We start from the raw sequence: 17,520 nt of genomic DNA on the forward strand, positions 1-17,520 counted from the left end.
GTTGATGATTAATTTGTACTCCAATAACTCTAGTCTTTCCATAGGGATTGACTAGGACCTGAGGATCAAACTAATTAGTCCACTTGACTTCCCTTTGCTTAGCAAGGGTTAACTAAGTGGGATTAAAACCCAATTCTCATCATATCTGATAAGGATAACTAGGACAGAACTTCCAAATTCTTATACCTTGCCAAGAGATTTTATTATTATTAATTTATTTTTCTTGTCATTTAAATTACATGTTCCTTATTTTAAAAACCCAAAATTCTACCTTTTCCATAGTTAATAATAAGTCATACTTCTCTGCAATTCCTTGAGAAGACGACCCGAAGTTTAAATACTCGGTTATCAATTTTATTGGGTTTGCTTAAGTGACAAATAAAACTTTTGTAAGAAAGGAATTCTTGTCGGTCTAGAAGCTATACTTACAAACGCGATTATATTTTTGTGAAAATTCTAGATCGCGCGAGAGTTACGTTCTTCAGTCTTCATACTCATCTGAGGATGAGTAGTCATCAGAACTCATGCACTGCAGAAGTGCATTCAAAGGAACCTCAATTGTCTTTATGCTTTCCTTTGGTTTGGCTAGAGAGTTCTTGAGTGGGCTTTAAGAACTCAAAGGGTGTGCTTTGACTGGCGTTCAACGCCAGCTTTGTCAGCTTATTGGGCGTTGAACGCCCTTGCTGTCCACCCTGACTGGCGTTAAACGCCAGTCCCTCTAGCATTCTGGGCGTTGAACGCCCAGCAGGGATGTCCTTGCTAGCATTCAACTCCAGCTTCCCCGGGTGGTACCCCTCACTGGGCGTTCAGCGCCAAAATGGCTGCATGGTTGGGCGTTGAATGCCCAGTGAGCGGTTCCCCACTGGCGTTCAACGCCAAGAAGCATGTATATTTGGGCATTGAACGTCCAGCCAATGCTCCCTGGCTGGCGTTCAACAACAGTTCTTCTGCCAGGATGGGCGTTAAACGCCCAGTGAAGGGTTCCTCATTGGCATTTAATGCCCAGCTTGCTGCCATTGTGGGCGTTGAACGCCCAGTGAAGGCTTCTTCACTAGCGTTCAACGCCTTCCCAATCTCCCCTGATTCGGCCTCTACCTCCATGGTCATGGCCTTGCACTCTTCTCTAGGATTAACCTCAGTATTACTGGGAAGAGTGTAAGGATGAGTCTCAGGGATCCTCTTACTCAGTTGACCAACTTGTACCTCCAAATTTCTAATGAAGGATGAGAAACCCCATTTTTAGGGTTTATCCTGTGCTTAATTGAGTGGATTTTATCCACTATTCTCACACTTATTAATAGAATTCGCATGTTTTACATTTTCCTTCCTAATTTTATGCTGTGATTGAAAACATGCTTCTTTGGCCTTAAATTTGCTAATTTTAATCCCCTCTTATTACCATTCGATGTCGTGATATGTTTGTTAAATTTTTTCAAGGTTTATAGGGCAGGAATGGCTTAGAAGATGGAAAGGAAGCATGCAAAAGTGGAAGAAATACAAGAAATTGAAGGAATTGCTAAGCTGTCAAGCCTGTCCTCTTCGTACTAAATCGATCATAACATGAGCTACAGAGGTCCGAATGAGGCAGTTCTAGTTGCGTTGGAAAGCTAACATCTGGGGCTTCGAAATGATATGCAATTTGCCATGGTTGCCATGCTTTTAGGCGATGCGCACGCGTGGATCACGTGTACACGTGACCTTGCAAAAGTTCAGAGACGCGTATGCGTGGGTGACGCGTACGCGTGACAGAGCCACATGTTGTACGTATCAGAATTTGCTGGGGGCGATTTCTAGGCTGTTTTTAGCCCAGTTCCAAGCCCAAAAACACAGATTAGAGGCTGCAGAGTGGAGAAATCAGGCATACGACTTTTATTCATGTAATTTTAGGTTTTAGATGTAGTTTTCTAGAGAGAGAGGCTCTCTCCTCTCTCTAGGTTTTAGGATTTTTAGGTTTAGTTCTTCTCAAATTATGAATTCTATCTTATTTCAATTTAGTTTCTCTTCTACTTTTATTTGTTCTAGTACTTTAGTTTATCTATTTCTCTTGTTGATCTCTTTATGTTGCTATTTTAGTTTATGAATTCTCATGTTATATTTGATTTCTCTTTTAATGCAATTTGAGGTATTTCATGTTTATTGTTTCTTTCTTCATTTATTAGTGTTGATTCTTTGCTTTGGTTGTTTAGATTTGATTATTCCTTGTTAATTTTCTATGCTTTTATTTTGTGCCTTCCAAGTGTTTGATAAAATGCTTGGTTGGATTTTAAATTAGCTTTTTATGTTTTTAGCTTAGATTGAGTAATTAGAGACTCTTGAATTGTCAAAGTCTCTTATTGGTTGGTGATTGAAAGTTGCTAGTTGACTTAAATTCCACTAACTCTAGTCTTTCCTTAGGAGTTGACTAGGACTTGAGGGTTCATGTTGATTTTCTCACTTGACTTACCTTCAATTGTTAGAGGTTAACTAAGTGATAGCAGAAGGCAATTACCATCACAAGTGACTATGATAATGGGGATAGGAATTTCAATTATCAATCTTTGCTAAGACTTTTCTAAATTATTATTTTATTTCCGTGTCATTTAAATTCCTTGTTCAACTTTTCAAAACCCAAAAAGATACTTCCTCATAACCAATTATAAGTACACTTCCCTGCAATTCCTTGAGAGACGACCCGAGATTTAAATACTTCGGTTGATTTTTATTGGGTTTGCTTAAGTGACAAACAAATTAAATTTGATTGAGGTTTAATTGTCGGTTTAGATCTATACTTGCAATGCGACTACTTTTGTGAAATTCTTTACCGACGATTTTTCCTCCATTAATTTTTGGCACCGTTGCCGGAGAATTGCAAATGTGTGCCTTATTCTTGGTTATTGTGAATATTGTGAATAATTTTGCTTTTTCGTTTCTTTGTTAGTTGTTTCTAGTTTTAGAAGTTTAATTTCATTATTCCTTATTAGTTTTTGTTTTTATTTTCTCTTGATACTATGAATTCTCACCCCTTTGGCTATGAGTTTGGTTCAAATTATGTTGTAGGGAATGGAAGCTATAATGAGAACATGCATCAAGGTTGGGACATTCAGAGATGGGAGGAGCCACAAGGATTTGATCAACCCTCTTGGCAACAACCTCCTCCAACTTACTATGAGCAAGAGCCACTCCAAGGTGCATGCCAAGACAATGGATATGGTGGACCCCCTTGTAGTTACCAACATATGCCTATGAACCGCCTCCTTAACATAGCTTTGAACCACCATACTCACAAGTCCCTTTCCACCATTCACCTCCATATGATCCTAACCCTTATCCACCACACCAACCACCATACGAACCATATGAACCATACCCAGAACCACCATCTCAATATACACCATCTCCATACCCTTATCAAGAAGAACCACCTCCGTATTATGAGCCTTTTCTCCCAACAGATGAACCCTCCTATCCACCCCAAGCTCCCATAGATGATACCTTTAGTGTTATTTGCCAAGGGCAACAGGAGCTTCAAACCACACTTATCTCTGCTCTCACCGGTCTCACCTCTACACTCAAAGCTCTTATATCCTGTGTGGATCCATCCTTTACCCTCAATACTCAATTCTCAAGCTCTGGTGCACTTACTTTTCACCCATATCCATCAATCCAAGAGCAACATGATCCCAATTACGCTATTGACATGGAACAAGAGAGAAGGGATCGTCTTAGGGACGTCATAGATCGGGTTTATGCATACATACTTCAAGAGAAGCAAGAGGAGGCCCAAAAAGTGGAGGTAGGAGAGACCCTTGAAGATGAAGGAGTAGTTGAAGAATTAGGAGGAATCGAAGAAAGTTGTCAAGAGGTGAAAGTTATCAAGGAGGAGTTAGATTTTGTACTAAAGCAAGTGGAGAAAACCGAAATTATCGAAGAAAAGGAAGTGGTTGAGGACTTAGGAGATGCGGAACCTCCATGGGAAACTCAATTCATAGAGCCTCCTTTCAGAACGTTTGAATTTGATGTTGATGAGGGTGTACAACCTCCAAGGCATATCATGGTTGAAGACTTTGAGGAGGTCGATCATAAGATGGGTTCAATAATTAATGAGTTTTTACCTACAATTAAACCCTCTCCCATTAAACTAGAGGAAGAGGTTAATGTTGCAGAAGCTTGTCTAGAGGTGGAGATTGATCATCAAAGAGGAGCCCAAGAGAGTGAAGCATACATTGGCAAGGCCGCCACTGGAAATACCTCCCCCCAAGCCATTACCATCCAACACGACATTCAAGTAGGTAAAATTCTTGTCCTTAAACTCTACCTTCCCACTTGAATATGGTCTGCTTGAAATGGATGGACAACTTAGAGCTATCTGCGGTTTTAAGAGTAAAAGGGAGATGGTTAGCGGTTGGCAACACCATCCTAGGTTCGTTATGGTTGGAAGCTCAAGGCCTAATTGCAAGGGTTGGTATAATTCTCAATTGATTGGGTCTAGGAGGATGTTTGGGTGCTTAAATGAGAATTCCAAGGCTAAACCACTCGGATGGAATCATGATGATCAACTTGAAGACGGGTGTAGAAACAAGATCTGGGATCCGGACATACAAGAGGATCAATTTTGGGAGCTCAAAGCTTGTGGAGAACTTCATCAAGGCTTGGTGAATTTATTTGGAGATGTTGAAGCTTATTGGAAGTCCAAGCGTTGGTAGAAGTTTCAAGATGAGTTCAAGCACAAGCCACCATGACACGGAGCTCACCAAATGTCCAACTTAAGGACAGTAAATAAAAGTGCTAGGTGGAAGACAACCCACCATGGTATGATCTTTCCTTTTATCAGTTTTAATTCATTTATATCAGTTTTAATTTCTAGTTCTACATAATTACTTTTATTTTGCTTTATATCTAAAAAAAAATTTCTGCGATCGACGCGTAAGCGTTGATGACGCGCACGCGTCACATGCAGGTTCGCAATATTAATGAAAGGAACAGAGAGTTGCGATTGAGACGCGCGGGAGGGGTGCATGGTGCACAAGCCACCCCACACGCACGCGTGGGCGACGCTTATGCATCGCATGGCCGGTTCCGTTTTCACGCGCACGCGTGATGTATGCGCACGCATCGCGCCCTGTTTTTCATTTCTTACTTCTTTCTTCTCTCCATTTTCCTTCTTTCTTCATCCTTCCTTACTTTCTTCTTCTTCATTTCTTTAACTTCTCATCTGTATTCTCTTTCATTCTATTTTCCTTATTGCATTTACATACTTTCACTCATTGCATTTTAATTTTGTGCATGTTTTTATTTTCTTTTCTAAATTTACTACTTTTTCTTCGGTGTTGAATTTTCTTGCTCATCTTTTGAATATCTCTTGCATTATTCTGGTGCTTCATGACTTGTTTATTCTGATTGGTTGATATTATTTAAATCAATGCTAATCTTTTATGATACTTGTATTCCTTTTGTATTGACATGAATTTATATTGTCTTTCATGACCCATTATCTCTTCCTCTTTTGTTGCAATTTTTGCACTATTGATATGCCATTTGCTTCTACTGTTCTCTCATTTGCATGTTGTAGGTATAATGGGTGGAAATCAGATTCTAAAACTCACCGGCAAGTGTACCGGATCGCATCAAGTAGTAAAACTCACTTAGAGTGAGGTCGATCCCACAGGGATTGATGGATCAAGCAATTTTAGTGAGTGATTAGTTTAGTCAAGCTAACATTGGTAAATTGAATGAAAGTGAAGCAACAGAGAGTAAATTACTGAGAATTGTAAATGACAGAATGTAAATAGGCAGAAAACTTAAAGAGCAAGGAATGTAAAATTACAGTAAATGTAAATCAGTAGGATGTAGATTGGACAGAAGCTTAAAGAGCAAGAAAAGTAAATTGCAGCAAAATGTAAAGGGGGCTGAGTGCTAGAAATTTAATGAAGCAGTAGAACAAAGCTTAGAACAATTGCAGAGAAATTAAATTGCAGGAATAGTAAATTCAAAGTAAATGGAATAGAAGATTTAAATTCAGGCTCAATGTAAACTGAAGTGTATAATTGCAGAAAAGTAAAAATAGCAGAAGAGGAAATCAGCAAGAAGACTTAGATCAATTTTGAAATCTCAAAGAGAAACTAACAATTTCAATGAAATAGTAAAAACAAAAAGAAAGTCAAGAGCTCAATTGCTCTCTCGATCAAAACAGAAAGGAAATTACCGAGGAAGGAAAATGAAATAGAAAGGAAAAGAAAACCCATATCTGATTTCCAATTCTCAAGTTCACAAAGAAAAATTTAAACAAAGAGCTCTCTATTCTAATCCTATTCCTATTGCTCTCTAGCAGAGCCAGCCTCTTTTCTAAAATGGAACAGATGCCTTTTTATAGGCTTTTACAAAATTAAAATGAAATTGAAATTAAAAACAAATTACAATTAAATGAAATTCCTATTCTAACTATCTCTTGTGCCTTTAAGTGATGATAATGGGCTTTACTTGCTTTGGATTTGAAGAGGAGTGGATCTGGATGGCTTGGTTCAAATGGCATGGGTCAGGGTTGCTTGGTTCAATTTTGGTTGGAGGCATGCTCCAGTGGAGCGCTCAGTGAGGATTATCAACGTAGCGCTACATACTCCTTGTGTGCCTCCCTTCGAGCCTTGGTTGATCCTCCTTGTGCCAATTTTCTTTTGCCCATAGCGCTCAGTTGGAAGTTGCAACGTAGCACTCCCTTGGTGTGAGGTTCCCTCTTCGAACCTTGGCTGTTTCACTTTGGGAGTGCCGCGCCTTATTTTTCTTTGTTGAGGCCACGAAAATGTTGAAATGTTTCAACATAACGCTCCTTTGGTTTGAGCGCTGGTGCCTTGTTTTTGAGCTTCCTTGTAGCGCTCAGTTGGGACATTCAACGTAGCACCCTTGCTTGGTTAATGAACGCTTGCTCCTTGGCTTTGTAGCGCTCTCTTTATGTTTGAACGCAGCGCTGATACCAATTGGCTTTAATAATGCCAATGCATTCATTCCTTTTCACTTGGCCTTGGCATTAATTAAATGATTCATGCATGCAAGCCTTATTAATTCCTAATGCCAATTACGTAGATTCATTCTTAATTGGCAATATCAATTTAAATGCATGCATGCTTTCATTTGCCTAATTTAATTAGTAATGCCATTTGCTTATCTTTAGCGTTCATTCCTTGGCATTATTAATTAAATGTTTCATGCATGCATAAGCATTAATAATCATATGCATGCTTTATTAATTCACTTAGCAATGCCGTTGCCACTTCATACATGATTTCATTATTAATTCATGCATGCATAAGGCATTAATGCATGATAGTAAGGCCAAGGCTTCATGGTCATGGGCTATGATGAGCGGATAATTTATACGCTTTTTAGCATTATTTTTAGGTAATTTTTAGTATGTTTTAGCTACTTTTTATTATATTTTTATTAGTTTTTATTCAAAAATCATATTTCTGGACTTTACTATGAATTTGTATATTTTTCTATGATTTCAGGTATTTTCTGGCTGAAATTGAAGGACCTGAGCAAAAATCTGATTCAGAGGATGAAAAAGGACTGCAGATGCTGTTGGATTCTGACCTCCCTGCACTCGAAGTGGATTTTCTGGAGCTACAGAAGCCCAATTGGCGCGCTCTCAATTTTTTTGGAAAGTATACATCCTAGGCTTTCCAGCAATATGTAATAATCTATACTTTGTCTGAGATTTGATGGCCCAAACTGGCGTTCAAAGTCAGCCCAAGGAATTCTAGCGTAAAACGCCCAAACTGGCACCAGAATTGGAGTTAAACGCCCAAACTGGCACCAAAGCTGGCGTTTAACTCCAAGAATAGCCTATGCACGTGAAAGCTTCAATGCTCAGCCCAAACACACACCAAGTGGGTCCCAGAAGTGGATTTCTACGTCATTTACTTATTTTTGTAAACCCTAGGCTACTAGTTCATTATAAATAGGACCTTTTACTATTGTATTTTCATCTTCAGATTATTTTTGAGACTATCTTTGTATCACTTTTGATCTCTTGATCACGTTTAGGGGGCTGGCCATTCGGCCATTCCTGGACCTTCATCACTTATATATTTTCAACGGTGGAGTTTCTACACCCCATAGATTAAGGTGTGAAGCTCTGCTGTTCTTCATGAATTAATGCAAGTACTATTGTTCTTCTATTCAATTCACGCATACTTCTTATTCTAAGATATTCACTCACACTTCAGCCTGATGAATGTGATGATCCGTGACACTCATCATTATTCTCACTTATGAACGTGTGCCTGACAAACACTTCCGTTCTATCTGCAATAGCTTGAGTGTGTATCTCTTAGCCTCCTGGTTCACAACGCATGGTTGCCTCTCCTGATAACAGAGCCTTCCATTCCGTGAGATCAGAGTCTTCGTGGTATAGGCTAGAACCATTGGCAGCATTCCTGAGATCTGAAAAGTCTAAACCTTGTCTGTGGTATTCCGAGTAGGATCTGGGAAGGGATGACTGTGACGAGCTTCAAACCTGCGAATATGGGGTGCAAGTGACAGTGCGCAAAAGGACAATGGTCCTACTCCAATGCTAGCGGGAACCAACAGATGATTAGCCCTGCGGTGACAGCGCATATGGATTTGTTTTCATCCGAGAGGATCATACAGCTTGCCATGGAAGGAGGTAACGCATAGTTGGAAGAAGGCAGTAGGAAAACAGAGGTTCAGAAGCAACAAAGCATCTCCATACACTTATCTGAAATCCCACCAATGAATTATATAAGTATTTCTATCTTATTTTCTGTTTTAATTATATTTTAATTATCAAAACTCATAACCATTTGAATCCGCCTGACTGAGATTTACAAGATGACCATAGCTTACTTCAAGCCGACAATCTCCGTGAGATCGACCCTTACTCACGTAAGGTATTACTTGGACAACCCAGTGCACTTGCTGGTTAGTTACGTGGATTTGTTTTAAAGATGAGATCATGTTCTCCCACACCAAGTTTTTGGCGTTGTAGCCAAGGAACGAACAATCACGATTTCACGTACCAGGCTACGCTTTTAAAAGCATGGCCTAAGGTCCAAAGCGTGCTCAATCTTCAAAGCGTGCCACAAAATTCTTCTTTTCTTCTTTTGAGCTGATTTTGTGCTATTTTGCTTCTTTTTCCACTTATTTCCTACAAAATTTATAAAATCAAAAGATCAAGGAAATATACTATTTAAGCACAAAAGAATACAATATTTAGACACTAATCATCAATTTCTTGTATGAAAAAACATAGAAAAACATGACATGATGACATGTCATCACAACACCAAACTTAAACCTTGCTTGTCCCCAAGCAAGAAAAGAATCATGCAATAAAGATTGACAACCCAAGGTAAGAAGAATAGCAAGTTAATGTTCATGGTAGGCTAGTTTTCTATGCATGCCACAATCACAAAAAAATGTAAATGATTGATGCTTCTATCTAGCTCAATTTATGAAATCTTTTCCTTATATTTCTTCCTTGAAACAAGCTTTTGATTTTCTTATTAGCTTCTCCTTTTGGGTGTTTTACCCCCATGAGTTGATAATAAAGCTACGACTTCTAAATGCTTTGTTTTCAAGTATTACCACTTGATACATAAGCACCACAAGCATTCAATTAGAGGACTTCATTAAGCTCATTTGTTTCTTTTCTTGACTCTCTAATCATTGATGCTCAGAGCCTTGAGCTTTGAGGGAGTGCTTTTGCACTTGAGCCTAGCATTGACTCTAAGTGTTTTGTTTTCAAGATTTTTGCTTGATACATAAATACCACAAATACTTAACAATGGAATTGTCATTGGTACTCAGAGCCTTCAGCTTTCTCATTCTTTCCCTTTTGCTTTTCTTGCCTTAATTTGCAATTGCTTCTTCAAGGTTTTCATGATTTCAAAAGATTTCACAAAATGTCCTAGATGAAAACTTCAATTAAATAAGATCTAATGCAATTGAGCAACAGTTAACCATACTAGCCTTCTAATACTTGTATGCACATGCTAAATTCTTCTTTAATGACCCTGTTTGTTTATGATCATGATACTTTATTGCTTTTGAATTCACAAAACTCAAGTTGGTAGTCATAATGTCACAGCAACATGTTACAAATCAAGATTCAGGCTATGCTTATTCATACCACACATGTATATAGAGAAAATAAAGACACTCATGCAATTTACAGTGCTGGAAGTAATTAGGAGGAGAAAGGAGCATTACCACCTTATGGTCTATCTTTCTTGTTGTTGTCCTTTTCCTCTTATTCTTCCCTTCCCCTTGCCAAACTCAGAATGCTTGCTCATCCTCAAGCAATAATTAGAACAATGGCTATGGGGGCTAAGATGGATCATGAATGTCTTACACAATGGAATGTTAGCAGTACATGTGTTTTAAGCAAGCAAAATTAAAGATAATAATCAAGGCACAAAAGACAGAGACATTGTGATTGCATAGATAAGAGGGTGTGCACAATACATTGCATAAAAGATAAGTGGCACACCAAACTTAGTGTGACACTTTCACTTGGAATTGATACAAGTATCCAGTAAAGATTGGAAGCAAATTTTGTTGCATAGCAATACCAAACTTAGAATGCAATCCTATGTCCATTTTATTTGAACTAAGACTAAATGAAACTGTTGTATGTTAAATACAATCACCAAGCCAAGAATCTGTCATGAATAAGGATTTCTTGGTGATGTATTAACAAAAACAGTTAATAACAGAAAGCATTAAAAACAAGAAAATGACTAAAACAAAGAGAAAACTAACATTGTCTAACTAAAAGAAAGATAACACTACAAGGCATTATGATTATGCAAACAAGTGGTGCTGCTGAATAGATTGCATAGGAAATAAGTGGCACACCAAACTTAGAATCTTAGTGTGATACTTTCATTTTTGATTTGATGCAATCATTCAGAAGGATTGAAAATAAATTGTTGCAGGGCAACACCAAACTTAGAATGTAATCATATGCCAATTTATTGAAATTTAAACAAAGCAAAGAAAGAAAATAAACTAAGTAGAGAGATGACATGTTACCTAAGGTTGGGTTGCCTCCCAACAAGCGCTCTTTTAGTGTCATTAGCTTGACATGTTGTTCTTCACTTTCTTCCTCTTCTTCTAGTTTGTTAAGAGGAATGACCTCAAGGGGGGAGAAGATTCAGCTATTGTCCCCTGTCTTGGTCTCTCCTCAGCAAGCTTCCTTTTGTTATTTGCTGAATTTAACTTGCTTGCTGGATCAGGGGGAGGATTGTGTGCAGTTGACCTTTTCTTGAATGCTATCCTTGATATCTTGGTCACAATCCTCTTCTCGGTGCTCTTGTTAGTTGCCTTCACTTCTTGGATGTTAAGAGTTGGTGGTTGTGTGATTGTTGGAGTGTTTTCTTCATCAAGAGCCTTTTGAATTAGTGGTTCAATGAGCCCTTCATCGATGCACTTCTCTGCTTCAATTGAATGTGAATTTCTTTTATTGTCTTCCTCCATTTTTTCTTTATGACTTTCCATTAAGTCCTTTGGGAGGGAATCTTCATGTTCTATTGTCACTTCAATTAGCTTTTGTGAATGTAAAAATCCTTGGCTCATGTTCCTCGTCCTTCATTGTAATTTCACTTGACATAGGGACCTTTTGTTCTTGTTTTCCACTTCCTCACCCACAAATTGGTCTTCATCCTCACTGTTTGATGGTTCTAAGTTCTTTCTTGTTTGCTCTAAGGGCCCATTCATCTTCTTGAAGAGGATTTCTTTCCAGGATTGTTTGTGTCTTTCCAAGAGTTGTCCTTGTATTTCAATGGCTTGGCATCGGCTTTCTAAGGGTTCTTTGGACCATTGAAGGTAATCCTCAACTACTAGTTCAAGAGATGAAGGTTGAGAGTAATTTTGGTGACATGGATGTGTTGTGGTGAAGTCGTGGGATGAATTTTGTGGTTGGTAGGATGACTTTTGTGGTTGGTGGGATGACTTGTATGGATCTTAGAGGAAACTTTGTGTTGAGGCATAATCAAGTGATGAAGAACTTTCAAATGAGAAACTGGGAAGTGAGGGTAGACAATTTTTCATAGATGAATTAAAGGTCTGCTCAAGTGATGATTGATGAATCCAATTCACACCCCCATTCAAAAAATGGTGAATTAGTTCTTTTGGCAAGCACACCAAAATTATCGTCAAGTAATAACCCACAGTGGAGTGGGATCGTATCCACAGAGATTGGTAAATTTGAGCAGTTTTAATCAATTAATGAATTAGTCAAGTGAAACAGATAGATTGTGATTTGCAGAATTATAAATGGCAGAAATGTAAATGACTAAAATGTAAAGGAAAGCGATAAAGTGCAGAAATGGAAATAATAGAATGTAAAGTACAGAATCATAAATGACTTGAATGTAAATGGGAATGGGGAATTGCAGAATGTAAAAATAAGCTATAAAGAAAGTGGTAAATAAGAATGGGGAAATTCATTGAGATTAGGAGATGTTGTCTCTTTGGATCAACTTCAGCTTATATCCTCTTCAATCATGCAACTCATTGACCTCTTGGCAATCATGATTGATTGATCCCCAATCCCTTGGTGACTCAATCTCTCAGATCTTGATCAATATCCAATTCCTTGGTCTAATTGTTCATGAAGAGAGATATGATTGGTCCCTGATTATACCACACATTATCATAGGTCCAAGTAGAGGGAGGATTATATGTCACCATATCCAAACACCAAAACCCAGATCCTACTCAATTGTGAGAAGGGATTTCAAGCATGGTTTCATGTTTCCTTTTCCAAGGTTCCCATGAAACCCATTTTGCATTCAATCTCTTTCCCAAGATAATTGAACACTAAGCATTAAGAACGAAATTCCTTCTAGCAAATCAAAGAGAAGATGAAGAGAAGAAGCATTTCACTATCATCAATCCATCAAGTACAACAGAGCTCCCTTTCTCAATGAGAGGGAATTTAGCTACTCATAGCCCAAAGAAAAGTACTCAAAAGTAAAGAAGATGATGAAGTATAAAAGTAAATCTAAAACTGCTACCTCTAACTGCTTAACCCCCTTCTTCAGTACTTCTTGGGGGTATTTATACTACTCCTAGCAAAAATAAAAGAATTACAAAAGTGAAAAAGGAAAATTATATTTTGGAGGAAAAAGAAACTCAATAAGCATGACTTCCCAGCTGGCGTGTGATTGGCGCTTCAGTGGCGTGTCATGTGCTCCCTCAATTCTGGCTTGGCGTGCCACACCCAGTCCCTCAAGTGACACGCTCGTCTTTATAACAACCTTGGCATGCTACGCCTTCGAGCTCAAGTGGCACGCCTTAGCCTTTTTCCACTTCTATTTGCCTCTGGAAACTTGTACTAGCGTGGGACGCCCAGGGTATGGCGTGCCACGCCCTTGTTGCATGTTTGACCAAGCTCTCTGGGAAGTTGAACTAGCGTGGCACGCCCAGGGTCTGGCGTGCCACGCCCCTTTGTGATCAAGTGATTCCTCTGTTTGGCGTGCCACGCCACGAACTCAAGTGGCACGCCCCAATGGTTCTTTGCTCTCTGAATGACACTGGCGAGCCATGCCTGGGGTTCAAGTGGCACACCCAAGTAAGGAATAGTGGATGGCATGCCACGCCTTTGACACCAAGTGGCACGCCCCATGTATTTGGCCTCCTTCACCCTCTCTGGAAACTTATACCAGCGTGCCACGCCTAGAGGCTGGCATGCCACACCCATAATCTTGCCTTGGTTTCAGTAGCTGGCGTGCCACGCCCAGTACTCAAGTGACACGCCATAGTGAGATTCTTGGGTTGGCGTGCCACGCCTTCGACATCAAGTGGCACGCCCAGTCCTTGCTTTGGCCTTTTTGTGCATTGGCGTGCCACGCCTGGTCGCTCAAGTGGCACGCCTAAGTGAGATTTATAGTCTGCCGTGCCACGCCTTCGACACCAAGTGGCACGCCCAGTCTTCAATTGCCTTCAGCCCTTTCTCTGGATTTTTGTACTAGCGTGCCACGCCATGCTGTTCAAGGGGCACGCCCATACATTTGTGGACTCTTCAAGCTTGGCGTGCCACGCCTGGATCCTCAAGTGGCATGCCTAAGTGACTTTTTCGGAGTTGGCGTGCCACGCCTTCGATACCAAGTGGCACGCCATAGTGAAGGTTCCCCCTGGAGTGATGAGTTGGCCTGCCACGCCCCTTGGCTCAAGTGGCACGCCCATAGTGGCTAATGGGTTAGGCGTGCCACGCCCAACCTGGCGTGCCACACCCCTTTTGTGTTCTTCATTGTTGCTCTCTGGAACTTTGTACTAGCGTGCCACACCCAGTTCCTGGCGTGCCATGCCCAGCTCCTGGCGTGCCACGCCAGTGCATTTTTGTGGCGTTTGTTCCAAGTGGCACGCCAGTCTCACACGCCCAGCTTCTTTGTTGCTTTTTTCCCATTTTTTATGTCTTTTTCACCTGAAATTCAGCACAGCTCATCTCAAAGTAGTGTACCATAATATCCATCAAATAATGCATGAATTGTACTGATCAAATGAGATTTATGTTCTTTTATGGTCCTCTTTATGCAAGAAAGAAGGGTAAATGATGCAAGTCATCAATGATGCACTATCAAATGCTCTCTGGCTTTGCTCCTTCCATCCACAATGTGAGTCATTAACGAATTCATCACAGTATGGATCATCTTTTTGCCTTGGTAAACAATTTTGCATGACTTTATTGAGAGTATACTCCAGGAAAGATGTCTCTTGATGAACAAAGTATGGATCATCAAGATTCCTTTGATTTTGACTTTCCCAGCCACAATATGAGTGGCTGTTATAGCAATACGAGTCATCTTGTGGTTCTGGGAGGTGTTCATACTCTTTCAATTCTTGGTGATACTCCCAACCACCATTAGAATAATGACTTGAATCATTTTGTGGTGGTGGGAAGTATCCCATATGATTCTCTTGCTCATCTTGTGGTTCTGAAACATATCTCCATGGATTGGAGTGCTCAGGATCTGTAATTTATTGGTGATATTCCCAACCATCATTAAAAATTGGTGATGGTGGGTAATATCCCATAAAATTTGTTTGATCATAAGATGAGTTGAATTCCATTTGAATTTTGTAAAACACAACACCAACGAAAAGTGAAATTCATATCTCAGAGAATAATTTCTTAGTGAGGTAATAACTCAAACACCTTGCTATCAACTTAAAACAGAGAACAAAAACAAAGAAAATGCTTAATCTAGACTTCTCACCCACTTAATCATTGTTGATCTAAATCAATCCCCGACAACGGCGCCAAAAACTTGATGGGTGGAAATCAGATTCCACACCAAAACTCACCGACAAGTGTACCGGGTCGCATCAAGTAGTAAAACTCACTTAGAGTGAGGTCGATCCCACAGGGATTGATGGATCAAGCAATTTTAGTGAGTGATTAGTTTAGTCAAGCTAACATTGGTAAATTGAATGAAAGTGAAGCAACAGAGAGTAAATTGCTGAGAATTGTAAATGACAAAATGTAAATAGGCAGGAAACTTAAAGAGCAAGGAATGTAAAATTGCAGTAAATGTAAATCAGTAGGATGTAGATTGGACAGAAGCTTAAAGAGCAAGAAAGTAAATTGTAGCAAAATGTAAAGGGGGCTGTGTGCTAGAAATTTAATGAAGCAGTAGAACAAAGCTTAGAACAATTGCAGAGAAATTAAATTGCAGGAATAGTAAATTCAAAGTAAATGGAACAGAAGATTTAAATTCAGGCTCAATGTAAACTAAAGTGTATAATTGCAGAAAAGTAAAAATAGCAGAAGAGAAAATCAGCAAGAAGACTTAGATCAATTTTGAAATCTCAAAGAGAAACTAACAATTTCAATGAAATAGTAAAAACAAAAAGAAAGCCAAGAGCTCAATTGCTCTCTCGATCAAAACAGAAAGGAAATTACCGAGGAAGGAAAATGAAATAGAAAGGAAAAGAAAACCCAGATCCGATTTTCAATTCTCAAGTTCACAAAGGAAAATTTAAACAAAGACCTCTCTATTCTAATCCTACTCCTATTGCTCTCTAGCAGAGCCAGCCTCTTTTCTAAAATGGAACAGATGCCTTTTTATAGGCTTTTACAAAATTAAAATGAAATTGAAATTAAAAACAAAGTACAATTAAATAAAATTCCTATTCTAACTATCTCTTGTGCTTTTAAGTGATGATAATGGGCTTTACTTGCTTTGGATTTGAAGAGGAGTGGATCTGGATGGCTTGGTTCAAGTGGCATGGGTCAGGGTTGCTTGGTTCAATTTTGGTTGGAGGCATGCTCCAGTGGAGCGCTCAGTGAGGATTATCAACGTAGCGCTACATACTCCTTGTGTGCCTCCCTTCGAGCCTTGGTTGATCCTCCTTGTGCCAATTTTCTTTTGCCCATAGCGCTCAGTTGGAAGTTGCAACGTAGCGCTCCCTTGGTGTGAGGTTCCCTCTTCGAACCTTGGCTATTTCACTTTGGGAGTGCCGCGCCTTATTTTTCTTTGTTGAGGTCACGAAAATGTTGAAATGTTTCAACATAACGCTCCTTTGGTTTGAGCGCTGGTGCCTTGTTTTTGAGCTTCCTTGTAGCGCTCAGTTGGGACATTCAACGTAGCGCCCTTGCTTGGTTAATGAACGCTTGCTCCTTGGCTTTGTAGCGCTCTCTTTATGTTTGAACGCAGCGCTGATGCCAATTGGCTTTAATAATGCCAATGCATTCATTCCTTTTCACTTGGCCTTGGCATTAATTAAATGATTCATGCATGCAAGCCTTATTAATTCCTAATGCCAATTACGTAGATTCATTCTTAATTGGCATTATCAATTTAAATGCATGCATGCTTTCATTTGCCTAATTTAATTAGTAATGCCATTTACTTATCTTTAGCGTTCATTCCTTGGCATTATTAATTAAATGTTTCATCCATGCATAAGCATTAATAATCATATAGATGCTTTATTAATTCACTTAGCAATACCGTTACCACTTCATACATGCTTTCATTATTAATTCATGCATGCATAAGGCATTAATGCATGATAGTAAGGCCAAGGCTTCATGGTCATGGGCTACACTTTTAAAAGCGTGGCCTAAGGTCCAAAGCGTGTTCAATCTTCAAAGCGTGCCACAAAATTCTTCTTTTCTCCTTTTGAGCTGATTTTGTGCTATTTTGCTTCTTTTTCTACTTATTTCCTACAAAATTTATAAAATCAAAAGATCAAGAAAATATACCATTTAAGCACAAAAGAATGTAATATTTAGACACTAATCATCAATTTCTTGTATAAAAAAGCATAGAAAAACATGACATGATGACATGTCATCAAGCTACCATATAATTGAGACCCTCATTATTTGGCATTAACCTACTCATACTTTATTTGTTTTCTTATCTTTATTTCTGGGTTACTTTTCTTCTTTTTTCTCTTCTTTCAGGATGGCCACCGAGAAGGGAAAGGAGAAGCTTCTCAATGGGGCGACATACAAGTTCATCTGCACATTTTTTGGAGAAAAATATCAGTTGTAGCAGCCCGTCCACTTGCACA

This window comes from Arachis ipaensis, chromosome B10 (genome assembly GCF_000816755.2).
Source record: "Arachis ipaensis cultivar K30076 chromosome B10, Araip1.1, whole genome shotgun sequence".
NCBI classification, from domain to species: Eukaryota; Viridiplantae; Streptophyta; class Magnoliopsida; order Fabales; family Fabaceae; genus Arachis; species Arachis ipaensis.